This window comes from Canis lupus, chromosome 19 (genome assembly GCF_011100685.1).
Source record: "Canis lupus familiaris isolate Mischka breed German Shepherd chromosome 19, alternate assembly UU_Cfam_GSD_1.0, whole genome shotgun sequence".
NCBI classification, from domain to species: domain Eukaryota; kingdom Metazoa; phylum Chordata; class Mammalia; order Carnivora; family Canidae; genus Canis; species Canis lupus.
This window is the reverse complement of record NC_049240.1, coordinates 24704408-24718834: the sequence shown is the minus strand read 5'-3', so window position 1 is coordinate 24718834 and position 14427 is coordinate 24704408. Positions and strand designations below refer to the sequence as shown.

The window sequence follows — 14427 nt, the reverse complement described above, 5'->3', positions numbered from 1 at the left end:
CAGCAGAGAGCCCACAATAGATTACATGGTTTTCCAGCAAAGGGAGGCACACCTGGAAGATCCCAGGACAGGGTGTGCTCCTTCTACCAGAGCTTTTCCTCATTCTGAGCCATCCCACATCGTTCCTCATCCCACAAGAGATGTCTGGCCTCCTCCACCTATGCAGTCACTCCCCATTACAAGGATCGGCTAAAGTTCCATTCCTCAGTGAGTCTCCATTGGCTACCTCACAGCTCAGAACCTTCCCTCCTTCCATTCCACTCTGCATCTGTCTTCTACCAGAGCATCCTGCCTGTGATGCCTTTAGCTTGGCCTCTGACTTCTTTTGGAAAGAGCCTCTGAAATCCCTGTGGGATTTAGAAGTATGGGAATATGATCTCCATTCTACGGATGTGGAAATTGAGGTGCAGGAAACTATGTGACTGAAAATAAGGTAACATTTCTGGTCACCCACCACCATACATCTGAAGGTCTCCATCGACATTTCATTGTCTCCTCCTCTTCAAATGAGAAAACTGAGAAGAGAAACTACTTGGCCATGTCACACAGCTGGGAATGAGAAACTGGCTTTACCTGTGTGTAGGGCGAGGCTGGGCTCAGACTGCATGCAGCAAGTCTTAGAGTGGAGGGGCCTGGCTCTGTGTACCCAAGCGGCACAGCCAGTCAGCTTCCAGGCTAAATTCTGACCTGTGTTCTCCTGCTTTCCGGGGCAGAGAAAGAACAAAGACTGACTGATGTTCTGGGCATGAGCAGAGGGTGCCCAGTGGTGACTGCTAGGTGTAGGAAACAGCCTTCTGCCATGCTTGGCCTTCCCTTTCACACATGCCCAGGGTCAGAGCCTCCAGAGGAGCAAAAGGTAACCTGGAAACCTCAGCATGTTAGTGGGAGATGGGGGCTCCTGAGACAGGCATGACTGCTGGAAACAGTCATGAAGAGACTTCCAGGAAGAGAAGCAGACCTCCTGGTTGACTCTCAACTTAGTGATGCCTTGGGTCTGTCACTGCATTATTGCTGTTTTGCTTCTAATCATTTTTAAAGACCCATGGTTTGCCTACACTGAGAATCAGTATTTCCCCACAAAATCACCCTAACTTCATGGAGGCCTGAGGCCCTTGTCAGGCCAATGAGAAGAGTGCACAGGTTTTTGCTGTCCATGAACATCTTCTCAGCCTGTAAAGAAGGCCCTGAACTATGTAGGAGCCCAGGCACTGAAATACACCCTGACAAAAGTAGGCCACTAACAAGACATTTGGTGCAAGACAGACCTACTCAGAATCAAACTGTCCTCTCAACAGTGGAAGCAACAGTGTTAATAATAATTCACTGAGCATTTGCTATGGGCCAGGCATTCATTACACAGACCTCCTCACGCAGCTTCTCAATTATCATAAAAATCTCCACTTTATACAGCAAAAACAGACGTTCACAGAGGTTTAACAAGACCACGGCCACCCAGCAGTAAGCAGTGCAATCAAGATTCACTGCAGGCCTTGAGCTGCAAGCCCACTAATTTAGCCAAGCACTATACGCTTTCAGTTGGGCTTCCACACCACAGTATCAGAGGGCAAGGCAAGAGCAGTAAATGGTCTCTGAAAAATACCCTAGCATGTGTGAAGCAATACTGTATGGAAAAAACACTACCTTAGACGTCTTCTAATGTTGTAGATCTTTGACAATCTGAGTTTTGGCCAAGCCTGTACCTTGCTACTTGTTCTTGAGGAATGCACCCAAGCCTCTTACCTCTGTGTCAGATAGGTGAGACAAAGGATGGTCTGAAGAAATAAATTCTAAATTGAGATCTTAATATATCTCAGAAAATCTTCTTTAAGATGAGAAATTTGTCAGGGAGCAGTAGAGTTTATTATTATTAGTGAAGATCCGCTATGGAAATTTTTTAAGGGAAAACAAAAATTTTTTATGGGAAAACAAAAATTCCAGATAAGAAATTAGAGGAAGAAAAAAGCAAAAAGTAAAAGATTGTTTGCACCCAACACATTACTTTTCCTAGAAAGTGCTTCTACCCCGGGACTCTCCAACCTCAGAAGAAGAGACAGAGGCAGTGGACAGGGCCTGCCTCAAATGGCACTGATGCTGCCAGTGTTCAGCAACTGCCACTGACAAAAATGTAGAGACAGGCGACACACAAACTTGCCTCTGTCTCAGGCTAGGAGGGCCTGGTGGGACATAGGCAAGGTATGTGAATGGATGATTCCCAAAGTCACCTGTAGGGTGGAGAAAATCCACTCTTAGCCACTGAGCTCTCACTGCCTCCCTTCTCTTCCCGGATTCTCTTGCTGGCCACTCCCAGGCAGAGAGGGAAAGTACCAAGAGCCTTTAGAGACCACTGACCAGGTTCAAATCCTGGGTTTTCCAGCAGCTTAATTAACCTCTCTGAGACCCAGTGTTTTTATCTGAAAAATGGAGGTGATAATAATTAGGCATATGACAAAAAACATTCATAAGAAAATCCATAATCTCATATTCAGTGAAGAAAGACTAAAGCTTTCTCCCTAATATCAAACACAAGGATATATGCCCTTGCTATTTCTATTCAACATTGTACTAGACATCCGGGCCAGGGCAATTAGATAAGAAAAAGAAAAAGAAAAAAAAAAAGTAACCCATATTGGAAAGGAAGAAGTAAAGCTATATGTTTGCAAATTGTAAGGAATACACACACACATATATACACACTCCAAATATTTAAGCTAATAAATGAATTCAGCAAAGTTGCAGGACACAAGGTCAATGTACAAAATTGGTTGTATTTCTACACACTAGCAGTGAACAACCCAAAAATAAAACGAAGAAAACAATTCCACCTAAAATAACATCAAAAAGATTAAAATACTTAAGATTAAATTTAACAAAAGTAGTACAAGATGTGGACACTAGAAACTATAAATATTACTGAAATAAATTGTATTTTATTTGTGCTATACTGATGATTACAGCTTTTCTATTTTATTTTACTTGTATTCTATTTTTTTATTTAAATTCAATTTGCCAACATATAGTATAACACTCAGTGCTCATCTCATCAAGTGCCCTCCTTAGTGCCTGTCACCCTGATGTAAATTTTAAAAGAAATCAATGAAATGTCATCCATATACACGAGCTGAGAGACTTCACTTAATATCATTAAGATGGCAGTACTCTCCCAAATGATCTACTAATTCAGTGTAATCCCTATCAAAATTGTAGCTGCCTTTTTTGCAGAAATTGACAACCAGATCCTAAAATTTGTATAGAAATGCAGAGGCTCAGACTAACCAAAAAAACTTAAAAAAGAATAACAAAGTTGGAGGATTCATACTTCCTTATTTCAAAACTTACTATGTAGTCAAGATTACTACATAACCAAGGTGATGCAGTACTGGCATAATGATAGACACTTCATCAATGAGGTAGAATTGAGTCCAGAAATAAACCCATTTATCTATGGGCAATTTATTTTCAACAAGTTTGCCAATATAATTAAGTGGAGAAAAAATCTTTTCCACAGATGATGCTGGGACTACTGGGTAATCACATGCAAAAGAATAAAGTTTGACTCCTGTCTCATGCCATCTGCAAAGAGTAACTCAAATATAGGCCAAAGATCTAAATGTAACAGAGCCAAAACTATAAAACCCTTAGAAGAAAACATAGGTGTAAATGTTTATGAACTTGGACTGGGTAATGGTTCCTTAGATAAGACACCTAAAGCACAAACAACAAAAGAAAATTAAGGGGCAACTGGCTGGCTCAGTTGGTAGAGCATGTGACTCTTGATCTTGGAGTAATGAGTTCAAGCTCATGCCCAGCATAGAGCCTACTTTAAAAAAAAAAAAAAAAAAAGTAAGTTGCAGTTCATCAAAATTTAAACTATTTGTGTTTCAAAGAAAGTGAAGAAAAAAAAAGTGAAATGGCAACCGGTTTCCAATTTCCTTTTATGACATATAAGGAGCTTGGAAGTCATCACTCTTGTACTAACAACAAGAAACAAAATTAATAAGTTTCTTAGACCCAAGAGCGAACTGAGGTCACAGGGCAAGTTGCTACCCCACACATTGTTGAGAGAATCACAACATACCAGAGATGAAGCCCAAGAGCAGAAGCTCTGCAGGAAGTAGTACCAGGATAGGAAAATTGAAACTGCAATTGATGAATTGCTGGAGGCTCAGTGTGGGCAAGTTTGAGACCAAAGCACCAGGTGTACATTCATAGGGAAGCCCTCAAACTTTTGTGAGTTTTACCTCCAGGAGCCTTTTCAGGTTCTGACAATGAAGATCCAAGAAAAAAATCTCACAATACTTACAGAATTGGAAGGGGTATTGGGGGAAGTCATTGAGATATGACCACCAATCAACCCAGGAGCTGGAACTGGGCAATTGGAGGCTCCCCACTCCTCCCCCCTTTGGAATGTGTGTTCCAATTGCTTTCCCTGTTCCCATAAGCTGCCCCAAAGATACAGCCTTGAGATAGAAATGTGGTGTTGAGACTATCTAGATGGTATGCATGACAGCACCCAGTTAAGACATCTACATAAACATTAAGATTCTGGTGGATCAAGTTCAGAAATCTACTCATTTTGCAGCTGCCCAAGACAAATCTCATAAGTCTTGCTTATGAAATCTGCCAAACAAGCTAGAGGGCTCTGCCTCTCACTTTGGTCTCTCCCTGCCCTTTATGTATTGAGGGTTGGTTTCAGATTTCACTCAGGAAGCTCCCAAAGAAGTTGCAGACTAACAAGGGGAAATACATTAGAACACTCCATTTTTAATAAGGTCAGCTTTCAAGAAAAGCTATTTTACCAGAGCCTAACTGACTGAGGTTTTATCCATGCCTAGCCAATCTGGGGGAAGAGAGATAGTCAACTACAGCCCACTCTAGCCTTCCCATCCCACATAAGGGGACAGTGGATCTGAGAAGCTCCTGAGAAGGCCACGGCACAGGCTCACTAAAAGACTGAGACCTAATCATGAGATGAGAGAATGTTTCCCTTCCCACACATCTTACTGGGGCATCAGTAGAGCTCCTGTGTGATAAGGGGAGACAAAACCAAAAAAAAAAAAAAAAAAAAGAGAGAGAGAGAGAGAGAGAGAGAAAGGTTAGCCTCTGACAAAGCTACAGTAAACACAGCCTAACTCCTAGATGGGTAAACATAAAGCTTCACACTAATGGCCTATTTACCTCAGCTCCTTTTACCCACTATGTCATGTCAGGCATTCAACAGAAAATTACAAGGAAATCCTAAAAGACAAAAAACACTTTGAAGAGAGAGAGCAAAGATCAGAACCAGACTCAGGTATGGATGGCAGATATATGGGAATCATCAGACTATGAATTTAAAATAACTGTGATTAATATGCTAAGGACTATAATGCAAAAAAGTAGATAACATGAAAGAGTAGATGGGCAATGTAAGCAGAGAGATGGAAACTCTAAGAAAGAATTGGAAGTTAATGCTAGAAATCATAAACACTGTAAAGAAATGAAGAATGCCAGGCTTACCAACAGACTGATCACAGCCCAAGAAAGAATCAGTGAACTTGAAGAAATATCAAAACTGCTAAAACCGAAATACAAAGAGAAATACGAATAACAAAGAACAGAATATCTAAAAACTATGGGACAATTTAAAAAGGTGTAACACCTGCATAATGGAAATACAAGAAGAAAAAAGAAAGGAACAGAAGAAATATTTGAAGTAATAATGACTGAGAATTCTCCGAAATTAATGACAGACACCAAACTACTGATCTGGAGGCTCAGAAAATGCCAAACAGGATAAATACAAAAAAAAAAAAAAAATCTATACCTAGGCATATCTTATTCAAACTGCTAAAAATCAAAGACAAAGAGAAAATCTTGAAAGAGACAGAGGGAAAAAACACCTTACCAATAGAGGAGAAATGATAAGAAATATACCAGACCTCTTTTCAGAAACCACGGAAGCAAAAGGACAGTAGTGTGAAATATTTAAGGCATTGAAAAAAAAGAAAAGAAAACCTACCAACCTAGAATTCTGTACTAGAAAAATTATCTTTAAAAAGTGAAAAAGAGGGACACCTGAGTGGCTCAGCGGTTGAGTGTCTGCCTTTGGCCCAGGGAGTGATCCTGGAGTCCCGGGATCAAGTCCCACATCAGGCTCCCTGCATGGAGCCTGCTTCTCCTTCTGCCTGTGTCTCTGCCTCTGTCTCTCCATAAGTAAATAAATAAGTAAATTTATAAGTATATAAGTAAATAAATAATAAGTAAATAAATTCTTTAAAAAAAAAAGTGAAAGAGAGGTATCTGGCTGGCTCAGTCAGAGAAGCATGGGTCCTGAGTTCTCAGAGGTCATGGGTTTGAGCCCCATATTGGATGTAGAGATTACTTAAATAAATAAAATGTTTTTTTTTTAATAAAGGGAAAGAGAAAGACTTTCAGACAAATAAAAATCAGAGAATTTGTCACCAACTATCTACTTTGCAAGAAACATCAAACAAAATTCTTCTTTGGGAAGAAAATTATGTAAGTCAGGAATCTGTATCTACATAAAGGAAGAGTATTAAAAAAGGAATAAATGGGGGCACTGGGTGGCTCAGTTGGGTGTCTGCCTTCAGTTCAGGTCATGATCTCAGAGTTTTGGGATCGAGCCCCACAGCAGGCTCTCTGCTCAGCAGGGAGTCTGCTTCTCCTCTTCTTTTCCCTCTGCCCCTAATCCTGCTTATGCTCTTGCTATCTCTCTCTCTCTCTCTTACTCTCACTCTCATAAATAAATAAATACTTTTTAAAAAAAAAAAAGAAAATAAATGAAGATAAAGTAAAATATTTTGTTTGTATTATTCTTATTGATCTAATAGATAAGTTTGTTCAAAAAAATAGCAACAAAATATCCAGTGACAACAGTTTATAGAGAAGTGAAATAAATGGCAGCAATGCTGTAAGGGACAGGAGGGAGGATTTAGGAATCCTCAGTACTAGCACTACCTGTGAATTGGTATAGTGTTATTTGAAAAAAGACTTGAATTAGTTGCAAATGTATTTTGCAAATTCAAATACAACCATTACAAAAAGTGAACAAACAAATATAATTGATGCACTAAGAAAGCGGAGAACGTGGAATTCTATAAAATGCTCAATTAAAACCAGGAAAGGTAGAAAAAGAAACAAAGAACAGGACAAAGAATAGAAAATGATAACAAATATGGTAAAACAGTAATCCAACCATAGCAATAATCACTTAAACATCAGTGGTCTAACACATCAGTTAAAAGACAGGAACATCAGAGTGGATAAAAAGTCAAGCCCAACTATCTATTGTCCACAAAAAAAAAACAAAACAAAACAAAACACTTCACTTTAAATATAGGTAGATTTGAAAGAAAGGCGAGGGAGAAACAAGAAAGAAAAAAAAAGAAAGAAAGAAAGAAAGAAGAAAGAAAGAAAGAAAGAAAGAAAGAAAGAAAGAAAGAAAGAAAGAAAGGAGAAAGAAAGAAAGAAAATACATTCATTTTGGAGAAAAGAATTCAGGGGTACCTGGGTAGCATAGTTGGTTAAGCATAGGACTGCTGGTTTCAGCTCAGGTCATGATCTCAGGGTAGTGGGACTGAACCCCATGTCATACTCCATACACAGCACAGAGCCTGCTGGAGATTCTCTCTCCATCTGCCCCTCATACTCATGTTTTCTCTCTATAAAATAAATAAATGAATCTTAAGAAAACAGTTCAGGTCAAGGAAAAGTTATCAGGAATAAAGAGAGACATTACATAATAATAAAGGGATCAGTTCTCCAAGAAGACAATTATCCTTACTATGTATGTGCCTAACAACAGAGCATCAAAATACATGAGGCAAAAACTGATAGAACTGCAAGGAACAATAGATGAATTGACTATTAATCAGTAACTGACAGATCCATCAGGCAGAAAATCAGTAGAGACATAGTTGAAGTGAACAGTACCATAAATCAAACTGCATCTAATTGACATCTATAGACGACTACATCCAACAAGAGCAGAAAATATATTTTTTCAAGCTTATACAGAATATTTACCAATATAGACATAATCTGGGCTGTAAAACACATCTTAATAAGTTCAAAAGAATGAAAATTATACAAAGTATGCAATCAAACCACAACAGAATTAACTTAGAAATGGGTACCAGAATAATATCTATAAATCCCAAATACTTGGAGATTAAACAACATACTTCTAAATAATTCATGAACCAAAGTAGTCTCAAGATAAATTTCAAACTAAATGAAAATAAACATACAACTCATCAAAAGTTGTGGGACGGATGCATTGAAAGTAGTGCTTAGAAGGAAATGTATAGCATTGAATTCACATGTTAGGAAAGAAAGAAGATTTAAAATCAATACTCTAAGGATAACTCAGATTATTGATTTTAAATCCATCTAGTTACCTTGGGAAACTGGAAAAGAAGAGCACATTAAATCCAAAACAAGCAAAGCACATTAAATGCAAAGCAAGCAGAAAAAAATAAATAGAAAAATTAGAGCAGAGGAATGCCTGGCTGGCTCAGTTGGTAGAGCATCTGAGTCTTCATCTCAGGGTCATGACTTTGAGTCTCACATTGGGTGGAGAGATCACTAAAAAAAACAAAAACAAAATAAAAAATAAAAACAGAGCAGAAATTAATGCAATCGAAAACAGGAAATCAATAAAAGAAACAAAACCAAAAGCTTTGAAAAGATCAATAAAATTGATAAACCTCTAGTCATGTTGACTAATAAGCAGGAAAAAGATAAATTATTAATATCAGAAATAAAAGAGGAACTATCACATCAAAAGGACAATAAAGGAGTATTATGAACAATTCTATGCCTATAAACTTGATAGCCTGGATGAAATGGACCAATTTCTTTTTTTTTTTTTTTTAAAGAGAAAGATGAAGATTTTTTAAAAAGATTATTTATTTATTTATTCACGAGAGACACAGAGAGAGAGAGAGGCAAAGAAGACACAGGCAGAGGGAGAAGCAGGCTCCATGCAGGGAGCCTGACGTGGCACTCGATCCGGGTCTCCAGGATCAGGCCCTGGGCAGAAGGCTGCGCTAAACTGCTGAGCCACTGGGGCTGCCCAAATGGACCGATTTCTTGAAAGACACAATCTACCAAACTCACACAAGGAGAAATAGATAACCTAAAGATGACTATATCTATTAAACAAATTGAATCAATAATTAATAACTTTCAAAAACAGAAAGGAACAGGCCCGGATGGGTTCACTGGTGCATTCTACCAAACATTAAAGAAGAAATTATACTAATTTTTTACAATCTCTTCTAGAAAAAAAAAAACAGAAGGAATACTTTCTAACTAATTCTACGGGACCAGTATTACTCTATATAAAAAACAGAAAAAGTCATTACAAGAAAGGAAAACCACAGACCAATATCTGTCATGAACATAAGAAGCAAATATCTTAACAAAATATTAATAAATTGATTCCAACCATGTATAAGAGAATTACACATCAAAATCAAGTGGGAATGATTCCACATATATACAGTTCAAGATTTGAAAATCAATTAATGCAATCCATCACATCAATAGGCTAAAGAAGAAAAATCATGATCATATCAATAGAAACAAAAAGCATAGGACAAAATCCAACACCCATTCATGATAAAAACTCTCAACAAACTGGGATAGAGGGAAAATTCCTCAGTTTAATAAAGGAAATCCACAGATAACATCATATTTAATAGTGAGAAACTAAATGTTTTCCTGCTAAGATCAGGAATAAGGGAAGGATGTCTGTTCTCACCACACCTGTTCAACGTCATACTAGAAATCCATGCTAATGCAATATGGTAAGAAAAGGAAAATATATACAGATTAGGTAGAAAGAAATAAAACCATCTTTGTTTGCAGATGACATGATTATCCATGTAGAAAATCCCAAAGGATCAAAAAAAACCCTCATAGAATGAATAAGCAATTATAGTAAGGTTGCAAGATACAAAATTAATATATACGTCAGTTTTTTTATATACTAGCAATGAACAGTTGGAAATTGAAATTAAAAACAGAATACCATTTACATTAGCAAATGAAATATTAAGTATACATCTAATAAAATATGTACAAGCTCTATATGAATAATACTACAAAACTCTGATGAAAGAAGCCAAAGATCTAAACAAATGGAGAGATATTCCATTATACAGCTAGAAAGACCCAATATTGTCAATATGCCAGTTCTTCCCAACTTGATCTATAGATTCAGTCCCAATCAAAATCCTAGCAAGTTATTTTGTGGCTATTGACAAACTGACTCTAAAGTTTATATGGAGATGCAAAAGACCCAGAACAGCCAACAAAAATGAAGAACACAGTTGCAGGACAGACGCTACCCAACTTCCAAGACCTACATAAAGCTACAATAATCAAGACAATGTGATATTGGTGAAAGAATAGACAAATATTTTGATGAAACAGAATAGACAGCCCAGAAATAGATCCTTACAAAAGCCACTGACCTTTCACAAAGAAGCAAAAGCAATATGATGGACAACGTCTTTCAACAAATGGTGCTGGAACAGAAGAACAAGAATTATTAATAATTTTTTTAAAAACCCCTCTAAAAAATATAAAAAATAAAAAAAATAAAAAAATAAAAGACCCCTCTACCTGGAAATTAAATAACCTTCTATCAAAATCCCTGAGCAAAGGGAACAATTCAAACCAAAATTATGAAATTTCTTTTAAAAATTGATAATGAAAACTAATAGTACAATCCATCATTTAAAGCAGTGATCAGAGGAAAATTTGTAGCCTTTAACATTTTTATCAATAAAAATGGAAGAATTTAGGTTTGCAGTTCAAAGAGCTGAGAAAGAAGAAAGAAACTAATAAAAAATGAAAGCAGAAATTAATGAGGCAGAGAATCAAGAAACAATAGATCCAATTAGTAAATGAAAATCCTGGTTTCTTGGGGGGAGGAATTAAGAAAACAGACAAACTGCTACTTGTATTTACTGAAGAAAAAAAAAGGAGTACAAGTATACAAAGTAAATATTAAATGGAGAAATAACTATTGAAACAGAAGAGATTTTTAAAATCCTAAAGGACTATTTCTCAGACCTCTATGAAAATATTGAAAACCTATGTGAAGTGGATAACTTCCTATGAAAATACAGTTCATCAAAAGTGACTCCATTAGAAGTAGACAGTTTAAACCGACTGATTTCTGTAGAAGTAGAAAAAATTATCCAATTATCCAGGAATTTCCACATTAAAAAAGAACTAAGTCCTCAAAGTTTCACAGGGTTATTTTACCAAATCTTCAAAGACTAGAGAGTTAGTGTTTTACAAATTTTTCCAGAGCATTAAAAATGAAGGAAAATTTATTAACTCTTTTTATAAAAGAGGAATATTACCGGAGCCTGATTAAGATAGTAAAAAAGATTACAAATATCATTCATGAATATTCATGAAAACATTCTAAATAAAATACTAGTGAGCAGAATCCAACACGATATTATGAAAATGATGCAACATAACCAAGTGGGATTTATTCCAGGAATATCAATACAATTTATTGATATTTATTAAATATCAATAAATGAACACGTCATATTTATAGATCTAAGGAGAAAAATCACGTTTATTTCCACAGATGCTGAAAAACCTCTAATAAAAATTATCACCTCAAATTCATTAAAAGTACTCAAAATAGGGATGCCTGGGTTGCTCAGCGGTTGAGTGTCTGCCTTTGGCTCAGGGCATGGTCCTGGGATTCGGGATCAAGTCTCAAATCGGGACTCCCTTGGAGGAGCCTGCTTCTCCCTCTGTTCTTTGCCTCCCTCTTTCTCTGGGTCTCTCATGAATAAATAAATGAAATCTTTTAAAAAATAAAAAAAAATTTTAAAAAGCACTCAAAATAGAGACTGATGGAAATCGATACACATGCATGTGTATACACACGTACACACATACACACAACTTGTGTGCTACAACTAGCATCTCGTTTAATGGAGAAATACTGGGGAACTTTCTGGTAAGATCATAAACAACACAAGTTTGCCCTCCATCTCCACTGCTATTCAACATTATCCTGGTGATACGAGGCAGTAAGACAAGAGACTCAATTACAGACATGAGATTTGTTAAAGAAAAAGTAAAATTATATCTATTTTGCAGATGATATGAATGTACAGACTAAACCCTAGGGAACCAGTGAACTACTATTTCAATAAATTAGCAGGCTATCAAATTAGCATATAGAAATCAATAGCCTTCAATTTATACAAACAATAAGCAGTAAGAATATATAATACAGAAAATCCCACTTATATGACAAGAAAATAAATTACTTAGGAGTAAATATAATATGAAATATTTAAAAACTACATGAAGAAAAATTTTTAAGTATGAAAGTAGACTTGAACAAATGGAGAGACATTTCTTGTTCTTGAATAAAATGACTCAGTATTATAAAGATGTCAGGTCTCCCTAAATTAGTTTATAAATTTAATGCAATCCCAAGAAAGATGCTAATAAGTTTTTTAATGGAACTATACAAGTTGATGCTAAATTTCTTTCATATGGAAGAATAAATATGTAATTCAAGAATAGCAAGGAAAACACTAATAGGAAAATATATAATGTGACTAGCCCTATAAATCATTAAAAGATGCTATAAAATTTCTATAATTAGAAAAGTACAGTGCTAACACATGGACAGACAAGTCTGTCATAGTACCAAGCCTATCATGGAAAAATCAGAAGTAATTTCAAGTACATATGAAGCTTTAGTATATCATAAAGGTAGCAACTCAAATCTCTAAGGCAAAAATGGACTTTTGTAATAAATGATGTTGGCACAAAAGATGTTGGAACAAAAAGATAACATTGAACTTTACCCCAAACTTTACCCCTTTATCAAATTCAAGAATAAACTCCAAATGATCAGGATCTAAAGGTAAACTGAATCCATATAAGTATTAGGAGGAAACTAGGTAAATTTCTCCTTATCCAGCATATGGGGAAAGTCTTTCTATGATTCGAAATCCACTAAAAGATTGATAAATTTGCTTAAAACAAAGAAACTGTGGTTTTGCATGGCAAATGTCACCATAAACAAAGTCATAAGACCATCAACACCCTGGGAAAAAATATTTGCAACATAGATTGCAATGCAAGGACCAATATGCCAATATATAAGTAACTTAAAAATTGAGAGGAAAGAAGGGGAGGCGAACAAAGAAAAACTGGCAAAAGACAGGAATGGGCAATTTAAAAATTAATATGTTTAAATGAAAAGATTTTCAACCTCACTCATAAAAGAAAAGCAAATTAAAGCTACACTAAAGTATCATTTCTCACCTATCACATTGGCAAAATTTTAAAATTATAATACATTCTGATGGCGAGGCAATGGATAAACAAGCATCTCATACACTGCTGAAGGGAAAGAGAATTAGTACAACCACCATAAAAGGTAATTTGTGAAATCCAACAAAACTACACTTGCATTTACCTTCTGAATTAGCGATCCCATTTCTAGGAATTCATTCTGAAGATATACTTTCAACAATAAGAAAATACATTGCACGATGTTTACTATTGAAACATTATTTGTAGCTGAAGAATATCGTCAGTAATCTAAATGCCAAATACAGGACAGCGGGCAGCCCGGGTGGCTCAGGGGTTTGGCACTGCCTTCAGCCCAGGGTGTGATCCTGGAGACCCAGGATCGAGTCCCACATCGAGCTCCCTGAATGGAGCCTGCTCTCTCTGCCTCTCTCTCTCTCTCTCTGTGTCTCTCATGAATGAATTAATAAAATCTTTAAAAAAAAAATACAGGACAGCTGCTTTAGTCTGCTCTGGCTGCTCTAACAAAATACCATAGAAAGTTCTAAAAGTTGGAAGGGCCAAGACCACAGCACCAGCAGATTGGATGTCTGGTGTGGACTCACTTGCTGGCTTGCAGATGGCAGTTTCTTCTTTATATGCTCACAAAGCCTTTCCTCTGTGCAAGCGTGTGGAGAGAGGAAGAGAACTCTTGTGTTTCTTGCTCTTATAAGAGTGCCGATCCCATTATGGGGACTCCACCCATGTCTAAATCTAATCACCTCCAAAAAGCCCCACCTTGTAATACCATCACAGTGGGGGTTAGGACTTCAATGTATGCATTTTGAGAGGACACAAACATTTAGTCTATAGTAACAGTGGCTAAATGAACATGGTACCTTCACACAATAGACTACTGTCACTTGTTTAAACAAGAGGAGGCTCTCTATGAATTGATATGATTTTCCAGAGTTTATTAAGTTATAAAAACAAAAAAGCAAGGGCACCTGATTGGCTTGGTCAATAAAGCATGTGACTCTTGATCTCAGGGTCATGACTTCAAGCCTTGAATTGGGTGTAGAGATTACTTAAATAAAAATTTTATTTTTTTAAAGATTTTATTTATTTGAG

The 14427-nt window shown here is 36.5% G+C and overlaps 1 protein-coding gene across 1 annotated transcript in view; it reads right to left on the bottom strand.

Moving 5' to 3' along the window:
- The window catches only part of CYP27C1 (cytochrome P450 family 27 subfamily C member 1), a 39583-nt gene extending 31914 nt beyond the window's left edge, over positions 1–7669 (bottom strand). The window contains exon 1 of the mRNA XM_038564865.1: positions 7507–7669. The gene's annotated coding sequence lies outside the window, so the exon portion shown is untranslated. The remainder of the gene's footprint in view (positions 1–7506) is intronic.
- Positions 7670–14427: the final 6758 nt, after the last annotated feature.